The sequence below is a fragment of the Lissotriton helveticus genome, assembly GCF_964261635.1.
Source record: "Lissotriton helveticus chromosome 1_1 unlocalized genomic scaffold, aLisHel1.1 SUPER_1_unloc_36, whole genome shotgun sequence".
Lineage (NCBI taxonomy): Eukaryota > Metazoa > Chordata > Amphibia > Caudata > Salamandridae > Lissotriton > Lissotriton helveticus.
Window position 1 is genome coordinate 1,311,536 of NW_027611677.1, and position 20,213 is coordinate 1,331,748.

A 20,213-nucleotide genomic window follows, 5' to 3' on the forward strand; every position below is an offset into this window, starting at 1 on the left:
ATTGAGCTCATTTTTTCACGCACTGGGAACCGGCGACACGTAGAAGGGCTCTAACCTGCAGTGACTGTGGTGCATTAGGTATTTACAACTACTCCACGCAGTATACGGAATACACATGGCGAATGAAATTTTAAAGGAGTGCGAGGCATTGGCTCTTAGAATCTTTAAATCAAAGTAAGCTGTGAGAGTTGAGGGCGCTGCCGATGTAAGCGATGCCGATGGCACAACTGGCACTTTGAAACAACGAGGAATAACACTAGAAAACAAGCATTTACAATGCAATGGTCTCGGCATTATTAAAGGTAGAGCTATTGGCATTGCTTATGACATTTTTTTTTTTATAATCTTAAATAAATGGCATTGTCATTTACATTGCCAATAGCTTAATCGTTAAATAAATGGCATTGTCATTTACAATGCCAATAGGTTAATCGCTCGCAAATGCATGACCTATTGCATTTACACCCACACAGAGACACACACACAAAGACACACACAGAGCCACCCACACAGAGCCCCACACACACACACATCCACACCCACACAGAGCCCCCACACACAGAGCACCACACACACACTTACTAAAAAGCACAAAGTCTTCATACAAATAAAAATATAATCATGGTACATCAGCTATAAAATAGGTTTCTTTACCTCAGTGTGTTGATTCGTGCATTTTTGAAAATTCCTACAACCTACTGCCACTGTTCTGACAAGGGCAGGGCCATATAAATGACACTATTATGAAATCATGTGATATTGTTTAGCAAGGTATTCCCAACCTGAACCCTGTAGTTTTTTTAAAAGTAAATTGCACTTTAAAAACTAACTTCTTGCTTATTTTATGTAAAAAAAATTATATCAAAATATAGCAGTTTTGATGAGATTTGCGCCTCATTAAACTCACTTAACAATGGCAGAGGTATTAATTTAAGTCCTGCGGAGTGTGACGTTGCCGCCAAAGTACCACTGAGTGAAAATCCCGGACAATAGAAGCAGAAAATATAAGAACTGAAAGTTGTCCTGCAGTGAGCACTGCCACTAAAGTACTAAAAATAAACCAAGCTATGGCCATGCTTCGAATGACAAATTAAAATCTGGGACCAGGGCGACTTGCGGGATTGTCTTTCAGATGTGTAAACTAAACCATATGTATATGAAAACTTATTTTTTTCAGGAAAACGTAGCCTAAAAGCTGAAATAAATCGAGAGCCATCCACTTAAAAAAAAACTGATGTGACAAGTGGCATTTCGCAGCAAAAATCTAAATCCGAAACCATTGATCATGGGCAAGCACTGTTGATAGCTGACACTTGCTTTGTGCTGCTACATTACATTGCTTTATGTCATCTGACGTCACCTAAGAGTGACCGGGTATTAGGGTGGAGTGAACATTATTTCTGTGAAGTGCACTGAGGATGTGCTAGTTCGGTTCACACTTTCATACGAGGGGGAGGGGCGAGCCACTCCTGCCCTGCATGCAGCAGGCACCAGGCATGCTGCTGTGGCTCCAGATGGCGCCTGCCTCCGTAGCTCACCTGACACACTGGGTGGGGGTCAAACAGAAGCCATGCTTCTTCACCGTAGGATCTTCCATCTGATGTCCACTAGGAGCTCGAGGAATGTATGTTGACAAGAGTGTATTCAGTAGATGTCAATCTAAACCATTGTTAGTCATGCAGATAAGATGCCCATGATCGCAACCCCTTTCAGAGGCCGCTCCATCACTACTCAACCAGAGTACAAAGTGTGGACAGAGCTATTCCAAACCACAAAAATCCTTGTAGTAAGGGGCAAGACCCAACGGAAGTATATCCGGTACACCACACGTAGCAACCACATATATCCACAAACTCCGCGATGGCTCTTGATTTCATAAAGTTGACATGTTCGATAATATTACATGTGTCCAATAAAGTAAGCTGTGTCCCTTACACGCCGTGAGTCTGGCAAAACTCATAATATCCCTGTGCCTTAAAAAACCACAACCTGGCCTTGTAATGCAACTGGTGCTCATGTAAAGCGGTCCAATACTGTCAGATCAAGTTCGCGGTGTATTAAACTGCCAAAAGAACAATACATCAGGGACACACAGCCCCCAAGATTTTTTTAAACGAGGCAAGCCACTAAAAATGGTAGAATAAACGTAGGATCGCGCTTTCCTGATTGAGTAGCCTGTACCAAAGCTCCCAACTCCACGTGTGCAGGGAGGCGCACAGTGCGATTCCAGATTCCATTCCAGAAGCTTTTATATACAGCATAAACGATCAAAAACTGAACACACATTTAATTATTTCGTTGTAGGCAGCCCATAGTTTGGCGGACTCAGGCAAGTTCATACAGGGGTGGAGGAGGGGGCGTGATGTCCACAAGTAGCCTCACACAAAGAAAGAGGTGCCATGTGTGAAGAAATCGGTGGGGGTCTGATGAGCACAGCCTCTGGGGGGAAAAAGGACGGCTCACTTTGGTAGAGTGCCGGAGTAGCCTCACGTACGGAAAGAGGTACCATGTGTAATGAAATCAGTGGGGGTCATATGAGCACTGCCTTGCTGTGGAAAAGGAATGGTCTCGAGGGTAGAGCGCTGTTAAAACAAGAGCGTAACTGCACCGCCATTAACCCCTAAAACTACCACGATTTACAGAAAAATGAATGTTACTTCGCCACAGTACGGTACACCGCTTACAGCATCACCCGATTTGCCCTGAAACACATTTTACTGCCGGAAGAGAGAGGAAGAGGATAGGAAGGGAGAAGAAGGCAGGAAAGCAACAGCTCACCTTCACTGCGAAAAAAAATGGCGGCCGCAAGCTTCCGAACATTTTCGGATTTGGGGGGCGTGTTCGGCGTTCTAAAAGGGGGCGTGGCTAAAAAGTGGAAAGAACAGCACGAACACACCCCCGAATCCGAAAGAGACGGAGCTTCTTTCGAGGGACGCCTCTTTCCTCCAATGGCTGGCCTCCGTTTAGGAAGCCTGCCAATGGAGGAGAGACGGAGCAGAGAGGTGGGTTAAACTGCCCTACTGAACATCATTAAATCTCCGACTTCCGGCTGGCAAGCCAGCCTTCGGTCCTCGACCTAAAATGAGGAAAAAGGAAATCAATCGATGGTGGGAAGCCACATCGCTTCAAAATTACCTGGATGTAAACAGGATAACGAGAGGCCTGAGAAACTAGCTACTGAAGGATTGGACAGAAAATACTAATGCATGCTCGAATACCATGCTCAGAATCCTGATCAAGAGTGCATGAATAGAGCATACGGTACTAACAAATAAAATCAAGGGCATAATGGATGAATTTGAGAAAGAAATAGATCTGTAAGCTGTTAAGAAAATACTTAAGCCAATTGAAAAACGCCTCAAGACCCATGAAAAGGATGTAATAGAGCGCAAACTACGCAAGTTCCTTCGGGATGAACTGGATTACGCAGCAGGAAGGATTCCGACTTTTGCCAAAAAATTTGATAAAGCCCGCCAACAAATTGCTAAAGATAGAACACTGTGAGCAATGGAGCAGAGAGTATCGGAATCAGGCACGGACCAGAGCTCTGAACTCGGATCGTACTAAGAAACAAGATGGCACCAAAGATTTCTTTTTCCGAGGAACTTCGGATGCTACAAAAAGAAAGCGAACACTCATTTCAGGCAAAACAAAGAGGCAGAGGAAGGGGCACAAAAGTGAAAGCCAGAGAAGAAGGCAACGAAGGAAAACAAACAAACAGCGGAATGGGAATACGGGGCCAGCAAGGAAAGAACAAGTAATGGCAGTACAATCGAAGGAAGTAACGGTAATAAACCTCTCTAAACCACAAGCCTCACATGAGGACATTGAGACTCTTAAACTTGGACTATCCTTTTGTCCTACATCACAAGTAAATTATGCACAATTAAGGATTTATCTATTTAAGTTTGTTAGGAAGGTGAAATTGTACAAAATACATTGTCACAACAAAGAAGGGGATTGAGGCTTTGAAGGCCGCACCAATAGTCAAGTTCCTAACGTTAATCAGAGTCTGGGTGCAACTGGTCTAGGATACAACCCCCTAGATCCCAAAATAGAACAAATAAAAAATTATTTGTTCTGTAAATCTAATTTCACAAATTGACCTCGCACACCAAAAAAGTTATATGATAAACACAGTATCAATGTTCAATCAACATTCGTATAATGAAAAAGGACAAGATTGAAACTGTTCTCCCAAGAAATTTGTTCAAGTCAATTTTCTTCGTTTTATTCTTTCTTTATTTGTTCAAACACTCGCAGATAAAAATAGCCAACGCGTTTCGTCCGAAACCGGACTTCTTCAGGGCTTAGCGCAGTGTACTCTCATGTCGAGCGTTCCATCCATCCTGGCAAGTATGCAAATAATGAGTTTTATGGTTATATCCTTGGCAGATTTAGTAATCATCCATTCATTTGGGATCCAGTAGAGTTAGGGAAAGAGTAAAGTATATGCCATAAATTCGGCGTCCTCGTCGTGTCCGTGTGCGGTCGTCTGGTCTCCCGGTCCAACAAATTGCTAAAGATAGAACACTGTGAGCAATGGAGCAGAGAGTATCGGAATCAGGCACGGACCAGAGCTCTGAACTCGGATCGTACTAAGAAACAAGATGGCACCAAAGATTTCTTTTTCCGAGGAACTTCGGATGCTACAAAAAGAAAGCGAACACTCATTTCAGGCAAAACAAAGAGGGGGAGGAAGGGGCACAAAAGTGAAAGCCAGAGAAGAAGGCAACGAAGGAAAACAAACAAACAGCGGAATGGGAATACGGGGCCAGCAAGGAAAGAACAAGTAATGGCAGTACAATCGAAGGAAGTAACGGTAATAAACCTCTCTAAACCACAAGCCTCACATGAGGACATTGAGACTCTTAAACTTGGACTATCCTTTTGTCCTACATCACAAGTAAATTATGCACAATTAAGGATTTATTTATTTAAGTTTGTTAGGAAGGTGAAATTGTACAAAATACATGCATTACGTCCAAACAGGGAAACAATTGATGTGACAACAACTACCAATTCTCCTCAGACTGCCCTTACAATACGAGACCTTGAGATATTACAAACACTACACAGTTTAGAAGGAATGGAAGAGACCACAATCGTATCTAGTAATTCCAATGACTCTCTAGATCCCACTAATATTGACTATATTAACAACATCCTTGATATCAACACAGGGGGTACTGAGGCGACAAATTTTAGAATGCCATCGAGATCCATACCCCAACTACCCGAAGACAATATTGTTGTTTTTTTTTTTTTTTTTCTTTTTTCACCCAGGCTGGTGGGAGTAGCACGTCCTCTGGAATCAAGATCAGAATAGATTCATTGGTCAAATCAGTGTGTGGCTCCGGTATATTGATGATGTCTTCCTCGTTTGGGAGGGGAGTGAGGAAGACCTTAAAATCTTTTCATCTGTCATCAATAACAACAACATCAATCTGAGATTCACCACGAATTACAGCCAGGAAACAGTGGATTTCCTTGATATATGAAAGTTTCACTCAAAAATGGCACACTCCAGACTGATTTCTATAGGAAGAACACTGCTGGCAATTCGATCCTCCTTGCGGATCTATCATCCACCAAGCTACTGCTGGAGTATCCCCTATAGCAAGTTTCTCAGAGCCAAAAGAAACAGTAGCACCAAAGAAGGCTATAGGAGAACCAAACAGGAGATGCAAGATCGCTTTAGTGCCAGAAAGTATCCCATGAAAACCCTTATAAAAGCTAGCATAAGGGCTGATAAAAAATCGAGAGATGAACTTTTACAAGGAAAACCACATATATCAAGGGAACCTAACAAAGAACCGATACGATTTATCACCAAGTTTACAAGTCAGACAAATAACTTAAGCAAGATCTTAAAGAGTAGATGGGCAATACTAACACATGATACCACCTTGAGTCCAAAGAGAGGCAAATACACCCAACATCACTTTTAAGAGAAATCTCTCCATAAAAGACATGTTAGTACACAGCCATCTCACAAGTAAAAGACAAACTTGGTTGCAACAGAGTCGAGGTTTCAGAAAATGTAGTCACTGCAAGGCGTGCAAATTCAGCACTAACGTCTATGAGATTACCCTAGACAGGATTAGGAAGAAATACTGTATCACTAAACCAATCACATGCGAAACAGACTATATGTAGTATATTTAATCATCTGCCCATGTGACAGATGAAATATAGGGTTGACTACCTTTCCCATACAAAAGCGTATACTCGAACATTGGCATGCCATCACAAATGCAGACATGAGCTACAGCACAACACTTCAGGGAACACCGTGATGGAGACTGGACCAAAGCCAGATTGTTTGGCATTGATACTGTTGTGAAACACGCTAGGGGTGGCAACAGAACTACTGCATTACGCAGAATGAAATCTAGGTACATATTAGAAGCAGGAAGTCTTGCTCCACATGGTATGAACCAGGACGAAGAGCTTTACACACATTTGTAAATTAGAAGCTCCTATGTGTAACTCATTTTTCTTTTCTTTTGATGATATTTCTAATGGTCACAAATGTATATAGTTCTTTCTGTAGACATATCACATTCATCATCGATAATATTTTCTCCTCTTATAATGGTTTTCCAAGATGCAACACAAAGAAGGCTGTACTAAGGTTGTACTTACGTTACGCTGGTATACTAAATCATTCTTTTTCTCCCTTATAGATATTTGGAAGCTTCCATGCACATCTGCTGGTAGCGTTAAGGAGACTATAGAAGGCGACCCCCATGTGGCAACACCTTTTGTAATTAACTGAGGTGGAAGTAGGATTTAGTTTCATTTGGGTACTATACCCTTAAGCACAGCAGCATTTGTTTGTCAGTTTTGAGTTAGGGCACTAGACCCTAACAAGAAATTATTTATCAAAATAAAAATATAATTCAGAAATAAGCCAAACATAGCTGAACGGTCATAGAAACAGTACTATACCTAATATATGGTGGCTAAAGTCAATATTATTGGTAAAACTTAGTTTACTAAATAACAACTTTTGTCCGTCATTGATAAAGTTTTTGTTGACAAAGAGTCGAGGAGGAATTACAGAATGTGAAGTATTTTGTTTATGTCTACTTGAACGTGTTATTGCACGTTGTATAAATGCAATGAACATAGAGAAAAACGAGTTATGTGAAAAAGTTTGTCAGATCGAAATGCGCCACTTTCATTTGCCAAATAAAAAACAGTGATAAAATACTACTGTTTTGGTGTGGCTGTTTTCTCAGGAGTAACAGGCAAAGCGGAATACATGTGGAATATACATATATATTCACTGAAAAAACTACAGGTTACAGGGACATTAGAATTAGGTCAGATTTCACTGGTGCAAAACATAGAAATTCAGCTGGAACAGTTACCTGAGCTAACTATAACTTATGCCCCCGTAATGCACTGCTTATGACCTCCCATATTGCATCACTCATGACATGGTCAGTTCCATCGCTAATGACAACATCCACAGAACCCCTCACACACCCTCTCCAACCCCATAGAACCTCTCAGACACCCAATCCCAACCCCACATAACCCCTCACATACCCATTCACAGACCCATACCAGCACTCACACAACCAATGACTCATCCAAAGAGCCACTCACAAATCCACTCACTCACACAGCCACTTACATACCCACTAAGTCACCCATACAACCACTCATGCACCCACTCACTCACCAATACAACCACTCGCATATACATACAGACAGACACACACCCTCTCCTACCCCATAGAACCTCTCAGACACCCAATCCCAACCCCACATAACCCCTCACATACCCATTCGCAGACCCTTACCAGCACTCACACAACCAGTGACTCATCCAAAGAGCCACTCACAAATCCACTCACTCACACAGCCACTTACATACCCACTAAGTCACCCATACAACCACTCATGCACCCACTCACTCACCAATACAACCACTCGCATATACATACAGACAGACACACACCCTCTCCTACCCCATAGAACCTCTCAGACACCCAATCCCAACCCCACATAACCCCTCACATACCCAGTCACAGACCCATACCAGCACTCACACAACCAATGACTCACCCAAAGAGCCACTCACAAATCCACTCACTCACACAGCCACTTGCACACCCACTAAGTCACCCATACAACCACTCATGCACCCACTCACTCACCAATACAACCACCCGCATATACATACAGACAGACACACACCCACTCCTACCCCATAGAACCTCTCATACACCCAATCCCAACCCCACATAACCCCTCACATACCCAGTCACAGACCCATACCAGCACTCACACAACCAATGACTCACCCAAAGAGCCACTCACAAATCCACTCACTCACACAGCCACTTGCACACCCACTAAGTCACCCATACAACCACTCATGCACCCACTCACTCACCACTACAACCACCCGCATATACCTACAGACAGACACACACCCACTCCTACCCCATAGAACCTCTCATACACCCAATCCCAACCCCACATAACCCCTCACATACCCAGTCACAGACCCATACCAGCACTCACACAACCAATGACTCACCCAAAGAGCCACTCACAAATCCACTCACTCACACAGCCACTTACATACCCACTAAGTCACCCATACAGCCACTCATGCACCCACTCACTCACCAATACAACCACTCACATATACATACAGACAGACACACACCCTCTCCTACCCCATAGAACCTCTCAGACACCCAATCCCAACCCCACATAACCCCTCACATACCCATTCGCAGACCCTTACCAGCACTCACACAACCAGTGACTCATCCAAAGAGCCACTCGCAAATCCACTCACTCACACAGCCACTGACATACCCACTAAGTCACCCATACAGCCACTCATGCACCCACTCACTCACCAATACAACCACCCGCATATACATACAGACAGACACACACCCACTCCTACCCCATAGAACCTCTCATACACCCAATCCCAACCCCACATAACCCCTCACATACCCAGTCACAGACCCATACCAGCACTCACACAACCAATGACTCACCCAAAGAGCCACTCACAAATCCACTCACTCACACAGCCACTTGCACACCCACTAAGTCACCCATACAACCACTCATGCACCCACTCACTCACCAATACAACCACCCGCATATACCTACAGACAGACACACACCCTCTCCTACCCCATAGAACCTCTCAGACACCCAATCCCAACCCCACATAACCCCTCACATACCCAGTCACAGACCCTTACCAGCACTCACACAACCAATGACTCACCCAAAGAGCCACTCACAAATCCACTCACTCACACAACCACTGACATACCCACTAAGTCACCCATACAGCCACTCATGCACCCACTAACTCACCAATACAACTACCCGCATATACATACAGACAGACACACACCCACTCCTACCCCATAGAACCTCTCATACACCCAATCCCAACCCCACATAACCCCTCACATACCCAGTCACAGACCCATACCAGCACTCACACAACCAATGACTCACCCAAAGAGCCACTCACAAATCCACTCACTCACACAGCCACTTACATACCCACTAAGTCACCCATACAGCCACTCATGCACCCACTCACTCACCAATACAACCACTCACATATACATACAGACAGACACACACCCTCTCCTACCCCATAGAACCTCTCAGACACCCAATCCCAACCCCACATAACCCCTCACATACCCATTCGCAGACCCTTACCAGCACTCACACAACCAGTGACTCATCCAAAGAGCCACTCGCAAATCCACTCACTCACACAGCCACTGACATACCCACTAAGTCACCCATACAGCCACTCATGCACCCACTCACTCACCAATACAACCACCCGCATATACATACAGACAGACACACACCCACTCCTACCCCATAGAACCTCTCATACACCCAATCCCAACCCCACATAACCCCTCACATACCCAGTCACAGACCCATACCAGCACTCACACAACCAATGACTCACCCAAAGAGCCACTCACAAATCCACTCACTCACACAGCCACTTGCACACCCACTAAGTCACCCATACAACCACTCATGCACCCACTCACTCACCACTACAACCACCCGCATATACCTACAGACAGACACACACCCACTCCTACCCCATAGAACCTCTCATACACCCAATCCCAACCCCACATAACCCCTCACATACCCAGTCACAGACCCTTACCAGCACTCACACAACCAATGACTCACCCAAAGAGCCACTCACAAATCCACTCACTCACACAGCCACTTGCACACCCACTAAGTCACCCATACAACCACTCATGCACCCACTCACTCACCACTACAACCACTCGCATATACATACAGACAGACACACACCCAGTCCTACCCCATAGAACCTCTCATACACCCACTCCTACCCCATAGAACCTCTCATAGACCCATTCACAGACCCTTACCAGTACTCACACAACCAGTGACTCATCCAAAGAGCCACTCACAAATCCACTCACGCAGATAGATACAGCACATTCCTGCCCTTTCACTATCACGCAGCGCAGATAGGTGACTTGCTGAGCTGCGCTTTGTGCCCCTAAGTGTAGTAAAGGAAGTGCAGTATGGACAGATTTATCACACTGAAGAGTAAAGAGCGGTGCAGCGCGCCCAGATTTTCTCTTTTTCAAACGCCCCTCGGACTGTAGTAAAAAGTGATTCGATTTGCAGACCACAGATGTGCTCTAAACACCCTGTACAGAATAGTCAAAGGCAGAGGAGTCTGCACAGATTTCCTCTTTTATATTAAGCCCCCCTCACAGTGTAATAAAAAGCAGTGCAGTGTGTGCATATCAGCTTTCCTGTCAACAGCCCTCATAGAGCAGGGAAAGCAATGCAATATACAGATTTTCTCGGTTCTCAGAGATTATTAGTAAGCTGAGCACAAATTTCTCACAAAGTAGCAAAAAGCAGTGCCGTTTTCACAGGCATCTTCAAAGTGCAGTAAAAAGCACTGATTTCTCACAGTGCAGGGGGCACAGACTACTCATAGTGCAGTACAATGCATGGCAGCATGCACAGATCGTGCATAGTGCAAATAGCCGTGCAGCATGCACTGATTCCACACAGTGCAGTACGATACAGGGCAGTGTGCACAGATTTCTCATAGTGCAGTAAAAAGTAGTACAGTGTGACAGGTTTCTCATAGTGCAGTAAGATGCAGTGCAGTGTGACAGGTTTCTTATAGTGCAGTAAGATGCAGGGCAGTGTGCACAGATTTCTCATAGTGGAGTATGATGCAGTGCAGTGTGACAGGTTTCTCATAGTGCAGTAAGATGCAGTGCAGTGTGACAGGTTTCTCATAGTGCAGTACGATGCAGGGCAGTGTGCACAGATCACTCATAGTGCAAATAGCCATGCAGCATGCACTGATTCCACACAGTGCAGTACGATACAGGGCAGTGTGCACAGATTTCTCATAGTGCAGTAAAAAGTAGTACAGTGTGACAGGTTTCTCATAGTGCAGTAAGATGCAGGGCAGTGTGACAGGTTTCTCATAGTGCAGTAAGATGCAGGGCAGTGTGACAGGTTTCTCATAGTGCAGTAAGATGCAGTGCAGTGTGACAGGTTTCTTATAGTAATAATAATAATATAATAAACCACATTTGTATAGCGCACAATCACCCGTTAGGGTCTCTAGGCGCTGGGGGCCGTCGGAAAGATTAAGCAAGCTAGTGCCCAGAGTCGCATGGTGCTGGGCTAACCTGCCGCCGGAGCCGGGGATCGAACAGTGATCCCCAGATTCCAGCGTCAGTCGTCCTGGCCGCAGCGCCACACCTCTCCCTAGTGCAGTAAGATGCAGGGCAGTGTGCACAGATTTCTCATAGTGGAGTATGATGCAGTGCAGTGTGACAGGTTTCTCATAGTGCAGTAAGATGCAGTGCAGTGTGACAGGTTTCTCATAGTGCAGTAAGATGCAGTGCAGTGTGACAGGTTTCTTATAGTGCAGTAAGATGCAGGGCAGTGTGCACAGATTTCTCATAGTGGAGTATGATGCAGTGCAGTGTGACAGGTTTCTCATAGTGCAGTAAGATGCAGTGCAGTGTGACAGGTTTCTCATAGTGCAGTAAGATGCAGTGCAGTGTGACAGGTTTCTTATAGTGCAGTAAGATGCAGGGCAGTGTGCACAGATTTCTCATAGTGGAGTATGATGCAGTGCAGTGTGACAGGTTTCTCATAGTGCAGTACGATGCAGTGCAGTTTGCATAAATTCACCCTTAAACACACATAATGACCACAAAAGTCCCAAGTGCCTAAAGGAAAGCCCCTTCACCCTCCCAGAGGTCCCCAGGTAGAAGAACCCAGCTCAGTCCACCCCATTCAGTGATTTCTCGTAGTGGGGTAAGACTGCTGAAAGTTTCCATCAATAATGATTAAGCATTGGACGTATTTACCTTTGAACTGAAACAGTATAAATTTCACAGCGTGCTCTTGTGCCACGGGAAGTTTTGGGTCACATCTGATCAGTGATTTATATTCTTCCCCCTTGATCAAGAGAATTAACTCTGTGCTTTGTTGTTGAAATGAATGTGTATTTTGTTCCCTTTCCTCCCGAGAACAATAGTATCATCGGATGAGACAAAGGCAGGAACCAGGGATAATCGCCCGCCATTTCCAATAGGATCAGAAACCAAGGCTGGGATTTCCTAAGAGCAGTTACAAACACTATCTGTGTCGATTGACGATTGATTTGGGTTGCCACCCTGGGAATGAGAATAAACGGGGGAAATGCATAGTTCATATTTGTTGACCAGTCCTGTGAAAAGACATCCGTCGCTCTCGCTAGCGGATACGGCCTCTAACTGAGGAACAACTGTAACTGGTATTTCAACCTGGAGGCGAACAGATCTGTCGCACAAGGTCCCCAAATCACCTGTATCCATTGGTACAGACACGGCTGGAGCTGCCAGTTGCTGTAGTCTGTCAGGTTACTGGAATTCCAGTCCGCGACAGCGGAGTCTTTAGCTATCTCCAACAGGGACGGCCTTGTATCCCCAACCAACAATGTATCTCACTGCAGATAATTTGTCCATCCTGAGAGGGATGCAACAAGACACCTGCTTGGGGAGAGGTTCTGTATCACAAAGGACCCCGCCAACAACTCTATACAGTTGAAGTGAAAAGACAATTCCTGGAGAGAACACCTGGCGCCGATGGCCATCTCTCCCCAACATGCACCCCAGCCCCAACGGTAGGTACTTGCGGTTGGGACCCGAAGATGGCCCTGCCATTCTAAACATCCACATGACCCAACCACCAGCGAATTTCTTTCCATACTTCCTCTGTCAAAGGAATCTGATCTGTATATTAAAGACTCTTCTGGAGATGTTGGAGTTTTAACCACCGCTTGAGAGACGGGTAATGAAGTAGACCTGAAAAATGGCTTGGATTGAAGAAGCCAACAGGCCCGTCAAATGGGCAATCACTCATATAGAAACCACCTGTTGAGAGCGAACCGAAGTCGGTTCTTTCTTCAGATTTCGTTTTGGAAAGCTTCAGCTGTGCCGACTGTGAATCGAACGCGCAAGAAAGTCTATTGTCTGGGACGGTAAGAGAATCGACTTGGTTCCATTGATGATGAAACCCAAATCTTACAAGAGAAATGTTGTCATCTGTAAATGAAGACTGGCCAAGAACTGTGATTGGGCCATGATGAGAATATTGTCCAAGTACACTATCACGCGTATTCCCTGTTCCCTAAGATTGGCTATCACCAGCTTCATCACCTGGTTAAACACCATAGTACCGAAGAAAGTCCAAGAGGAAGGACCAAATATTCCAACCACCTGTTATTCCACCGGAATTGAAGAAATTGCAGGTGAGAAGGAAAGATGGGAATGGTCAGATATGCATCCTTGAGGTCCAGACTGAACATCCAATCCCTTTCCGTAGCAGTTCTGTTAACAGATCGATGCCCTCCATCTTGAAATATTTGTACACTATGAAATGATTGAAATCTCTTAAATTGAACACCAATCTCAGACCACTGCTCCATTTCTGAACCAAGAAACGTTGCCACAGAAACTGCAGGTGCTGTCGTTGCAATTCGTCACTGCATGTTTCTGCAGCAGATCCTCTATTTCGGCATCTATGAAAGAGCACTCTTGTTGGGAAAAAGTAACTGCCAAGGAGGAAACTCTTGTTGAGGAGTCTGATAAAACTTCAGATTAAATTCCAGAACTGTCTGCAAAACTCATGCATCTTGAGGCAGAGTCCTCCATATGTGGAAGAAAAACTTAACCCGACTCACCCCCAAAGGCATATCTGAGGTATCGAGAATTCTTGCCTACTGAACTCTGGGACTGAAATTAAGCTCCATGTCTGCCTCAGTTGAAGTGGCATCTGGAGAAAATGTGCTGGGTGGGGTAGAAGGTGCCACCCCTGATGCAATGCCAATCACCTCTACTGTGACCATATCCACCTCTGGGTGACCTGGATGATAGTAATGGCCTAGTGAGTGGCCCCTGCCTCGTCCAGCCCGGTTAAGGAGGCCAGCCTGCAAGATCCTTTTGACATTGGATTTGGCTTTATCCAGTGATGTAAAAGTACCCACATATTTAGACACGTCTTTGACAAATTTATCTCAAAAGAGATTGCCTTCAGCCAAGGGACCCACTTCGGCCAAAGCAAGCTCAGTAAGGTTAGAGTCCATTCAAACAAAGAACGATTTACACCATTCAGTTAACACGGCGCAATTTGCGTTCCCCAATAAACATATTGCTTGTTTGGTCTAGTCTGCTAATATATCAGGATTCACAGAATTAGCTGTTTCCTTCGCCATAAAGGCCATTTCCAAAATCTTAGTTAAAGGCCCAGCCAAGTCCAGTAACTTACCTGTCAGCTGCTTCAGGCGCAGTCAGTACCCTTCTTCGGATTCTTTGCAAATGTTTTCAAGAATGTTAGCATGCCTTAGTTTACTTCTATGGTCTCAGTACCTGAAGGGGGTTACACACTTCCTTATTAAAACTCTTTCTCAGATTCTCATGAAGGTACTCTGACACTTCAGGAACAGTGGCTCAATAGATGAATGGGGATTGACTATATACAGAGGGTTGAAAGTAAAGGGATTGGAGGTACTCAGAACGGAAACAGGGGGCTCAGCTGAGGCAGATTTCTTTGCCTTTTTCTTCTTAGGTGGTTCACCATAATCTGATTGGGTAGAATCCATATCCGTAATGTTCGTGTCAGTATGATTCGTATCTTTGCGATGGACTGTGCAACTACGGAAGACGAGGGGACTGAATAACCATTGTTACCCATATGACCCTGAAGTAGATTCATCATAACGCCTCCGTGAAGCCACTCTGAAGACTTGGCTTTAGCTTTACTGGGCGCCTCTGAAGAACTTGCTTGGGGATCTGGTGCTGGTGGATTTTGAAAGACATGTTGTTTCACAAAACGGTCTAATTACAGAGTGATAGGTTTAAGGGCAGTATCCAGAGCCTGATTCACCGTAATGGGGACAGCAGTCTCAATAGCCCTGTTGACTGACTGCTGTACAGAAGCATCCACAGTGTCAACTCAATTATCTTCCAAAAGGGGTCCCTGTTGTTCCTCATAATAGCACTCTTACTCCTCCTCCTCAAAGGGAACCCAATCTTCCATTATTAATTATATTTATTAATAAATGAAGGGTAAATGCCAAGTCTATCCAACCAACGAGCCATCCAACATGCACACGGATCAACAATTATTCCAGCACTTAGCTCCTCAGCACCAGCTGTAGTCACAAATTATAGCAGCCCCAGAAGTCCACAGGACAGCCTCATCAATGCAACCAAGCCGGCACCAGGATCACACTGCATTCAGTTATGCAGCGGTAAGCCGAGCGCCGAAAACCGCTATGGCTACTTTTAGAAGGATCGTGCATAGCCCAAAAACATCCAAAACCAGCCCATTTGGGCTATGCACGTTCGTCTACTCATGGATCTGTTTTAATATCGGGTCTGATATCAGGAAAGGCACCGATGCATGTTACACGGGAGACCACTATAATAAAAGACACTCTGAAGAGTGATAGAAAAAGCAAAACAAAAAAGGCAATTTTAGACCTCTCCTTAAAGCGGGAGGGCATGAGCCACCAGTGCGACAGAGGCCGCAACGTGAAGCGGGTGCACAAAGGAAAACTTCCCAAAGGGGAGACAAGAAAAAGGCAGGCAGCTCTTTCACCCACAAGATAGGGCGCGGGGAAAGCGCTTGCCAGGAACAATTATGCAAAGTACAATAAAAAGTATACCACATACACATCAATCATTATCAGAAAAGAAGTGCCACTTATCTCAGCTGCGAGTAGCAAAGAAAGAGGCTTTTATGATGTTGATGATGACTCTCATATGGTCTCCTAGACCATGATTGGTGGCTGTATGCAAAATATAATGAGAAATGTCGTTTTGTGTGGAATGTTAAAATGTTTTTCATTGGCTGCTATGTTTTTTCCAGTAAAAAAAAGAAGCAATAATCTGATCCTCCAGTCCTGAAGTAGAATTGTATAACTAGCGCCCCTGACGAGGTGCTGAAGCGCTTTGGTTATATAAACTGTGGGATTCTAAGCAACTCCTATGCTTCCTGGTCCTCTGTCCATTGCTATAACAGTACATCAGAACTTTTTCAACAGGCTTAATAAAAGCAATAAACACACAGGGAAAATGCTCCTAAAAGGTACACAGCGCAGTATTTATTCACACATTCAGGGCTGGTTAATGGCAGGTGGCTGGATTTCTAACTGTCTGCATTTAAACACGATCCTCACGCTGCATTGTGCAGGACCCTCCTGAACTGCAGCTACTCACTCCCAGCCACCAACAGACACAACTTTTATAGCTGCGCCTGCTCCCCAGTCTCTTCAGAGGAGCCCAGAGACTACTTTACCTTTTTGCCACCCCAGCCTGCTCCCCGATCACCCCCTGCCCTTCCCCACTCCTGATGATCCTACACAGGTTTACCTCTGCAACATCCTGCCTGCTCCACTGATCACCCGCTGCTCCTTCCCACCCTAGGGGACTCATACACAGCTTCACCTCTGCACCACCCAGCCTGTTTCCTCCACACCCCCTGCTCCTCTCCAACCTGAGGACCCATACACAGCTTAGCTTCCCAGATCACTCCCTCTGAGGACTCCATACACGATTTACCTCTGCATCACCCTGCGTGCTTACCAGATCACTCCCTGCTCCTCCCCACTTCTGCGGACCTGATACACAGCTTTACTTCTGCACCAGCCCCTCTTACTCCTTGTTCACCCCTGCCCCTCCTCATCCCGAAGACCCCATACACAGTTTTACCTTTGCTCCTTCCCTCCCCTGAGGACCCCATACACAGCTTAACCTCTGCACCACCCGCCTAATCCCCAGATCAGCCCCTACCACTCCCCACCCCAAGGACCGCCTACACAGCTTTACTTCTGCGCCACCTCCATCTGCTCCCACGATAACCCTCTGTCATTCCCGACCCAGGGGACTCCATACACAGCTTTACCTCTCCACAGCCACGCCTGTTACCTGAACACCCTATGGTCCTCTTTACCCTGGGGACCTCATACACAGCTTTACTTCTACATCAACCCTGCCTACTCCCTGTTCCCCCTGCCCCTCCTCATCCCAAAGACCCCATACACGGATTTACCTCTGCACCCCCCCACCACATCACCCAACACCTCTGAGATCGCCACTGGCTCCCCATCCAATAAAGAATAACTTTCAAGCTCTTCATTGACCCATACAAGGCCCTCCACAACATCGGACTATCATACCTAACCAAACGCCTCACCTTCCACGCACCCAAGAGACACCTCTGACCAGCTGACCTCTCTCTGGCCACCGTCCCATGCATCTACAAGGCCAGAACAGGAGGAAAGTCCTTCTCATACCTCGCAGCCAAGACCTGGAACACCTTCCCCCATCACCTCCGGCGAATCCCTATACTGCTTCTGTTCATGAAGGACCTCAAGACCTGGGTCTTCGGATGACCCCAACACTCAACGGAGCCATCCCCCCTCCCCCAGAGCCCTGAGGTCACACACAGCTTTACCTCTGCACCGCCCCCTCCTGCTCCCAGATCACCTTCTGCCCCCCTGAGGTCACACACAGCTTTACCTCTGTACCTCCCTCCTGTTCACCTCCTGCCCCTCCTCATCCTGAGGGCCCATAGAATCCTTCACCTCTGCCCCCCCCCCGTGTCCAGTGACCCCCCTCAGCCTGGGTCTGGTTCAGCTCTCTCTGGTGCTCGTGAAATCCCATAAACACACACAGTGATGACGCTGCACTCACCCCTGGACAGTGATCCTGGTCCTCACTGTCTGTAGCAGCGCCCTAAGGTCAGGCGGAAGCTGACCAGGAAGCAGGGTACACCCCTACCACTGCGCTTGCGCACAGCCAGAACACCGCCCGTACACCCGCTTTAGCACCGCCTCGGACAGCAACTGCGCATGTGTAAAGGTGAGGTTTTCCCAAGAATAAGTAATCCAAAGGAAGCAGTAGATTAAAAGAATGGATTTATTCAAGTAGATAAACAGAACACCACGGGAGTGCGTCCTTCCTCTCCGGGCTATGAACAGCAACTGATAAAGGAAACTGTCCATACCAGAGAGTTAGATCGCCCTCACGAGAATGCATATTCAAACCCAAATACACAATATAACATTTGACTTTGAAAGTAAACATGCGCGCATGCAAATGCGCGTGTAGATTAATACTGACTTGCGCTCGTGTGAGAGCGCGTGTACACATATTACATCACCCTTCCCCTTTCATAAAGAAATGAAGACAGTTAAGATAAATAAAAATCTTTGTACCTAGAAGGAAAGGAGCAATTACGTGTTGGTCTTGCTTGATCAGTACACATAACATCGGTATTAAAAGAATTAATTGACGGTATTGGATCCTGACACTGTTCAAGTTGATCATGAGGAAACTCATTTTGTACAGTTATACGTTCAGGCTCAAAATTAGGTTCAAGAGGAAACTCTTTTTGTACACCTAAATCCTCCAAAAAATGTGAAAAGTGTAAATCATCAGTTAAGACCTCTTTTCTATCAATTATCATTCTTGCTTGATCTGGCGTTAATTTCACCAAAACTCTCTTACTCCACCAACCTTTTTGCCCAAGAAACAAAGAGCCCTTTGAAGTCTTCAATACCTGTACTGGAAGAGAAAACCTGGAAAGGCCTTTCTTTACTTTCATTGGAGACTTGATCAAAACCCAATCTCCTATTACAAAATCAGAATCAGTTTTACATTTCTTACCATCATAATTTTTTTTCTGAGCAGCTTGCTTGAAAGACACACTCTTGAGCATTCTTTCTTTGTCCTTACAAACCAAACATGAGTTGTCGCCTTTCTTTAAATCCTTGATCCAAGAAGGACACAAGGTACCATTTGGATCCCTTTTTCTTAAAAGTCTAAAGGGGGAAACTCCAGAGGTCGTGTGTGGGGTAGTGAGATATGCCCAAAGTTTCTTTTTAAGAAATACATCCACAGGAACCCTCTCAGCTAAAGCTGTCTGTATTCCTTCTTTTATGACTCTATTCATGCGTTCGACTAAACCATTAGCTGCTGGAGAATACAAAGCAACTTTCAAATGCTTGATGTCATGAGACAAAAAATATGTTTCCATACTTGTCGAGGTAAAATGAGAACCATTGTCGGTTACTACCTCCTTGGGAAAACCTTCAGTCATAAAAATTCTAGATAAAAAGTTGATCACAGCACTAGAAGAAGCTGAAGAACAAAACTCAAACTCCACCCATTTTGAGTAATAGTCAACCAATACTAAGATGTACTTTTTATTATTGGGCAGTAGATCAAAGGGGCCTGCAAAATCTACTGCAACTTTCAACCAAGCTTCTTCAGGCGTTGGTACGTTGTGTAACGGAAGTTTTGCAATCTTCCAGTGCTTGTCTGAGACCAGACATGTGCTACAAGCATTTACCCATTTGGTAACATCAGACTCTAGGGCAGGCCACCAGAAATTTTCTTTCAATCTTCTAGCTGTCGCACCTATACCTAAATGGCCCTCATGTGCTATTTCAAAAATTATTTTCCGTAAAGAAAAAGGAGGTACAGCTAAGTCTCCACGCATAACTAAATCCTCAACTATAGATAGTTCTTCACTAACTTGTGCAAACGATTTTAGTGGAGATGGTAATGACCTCTCTTTAGGCCAGCCAGTTAAAATCA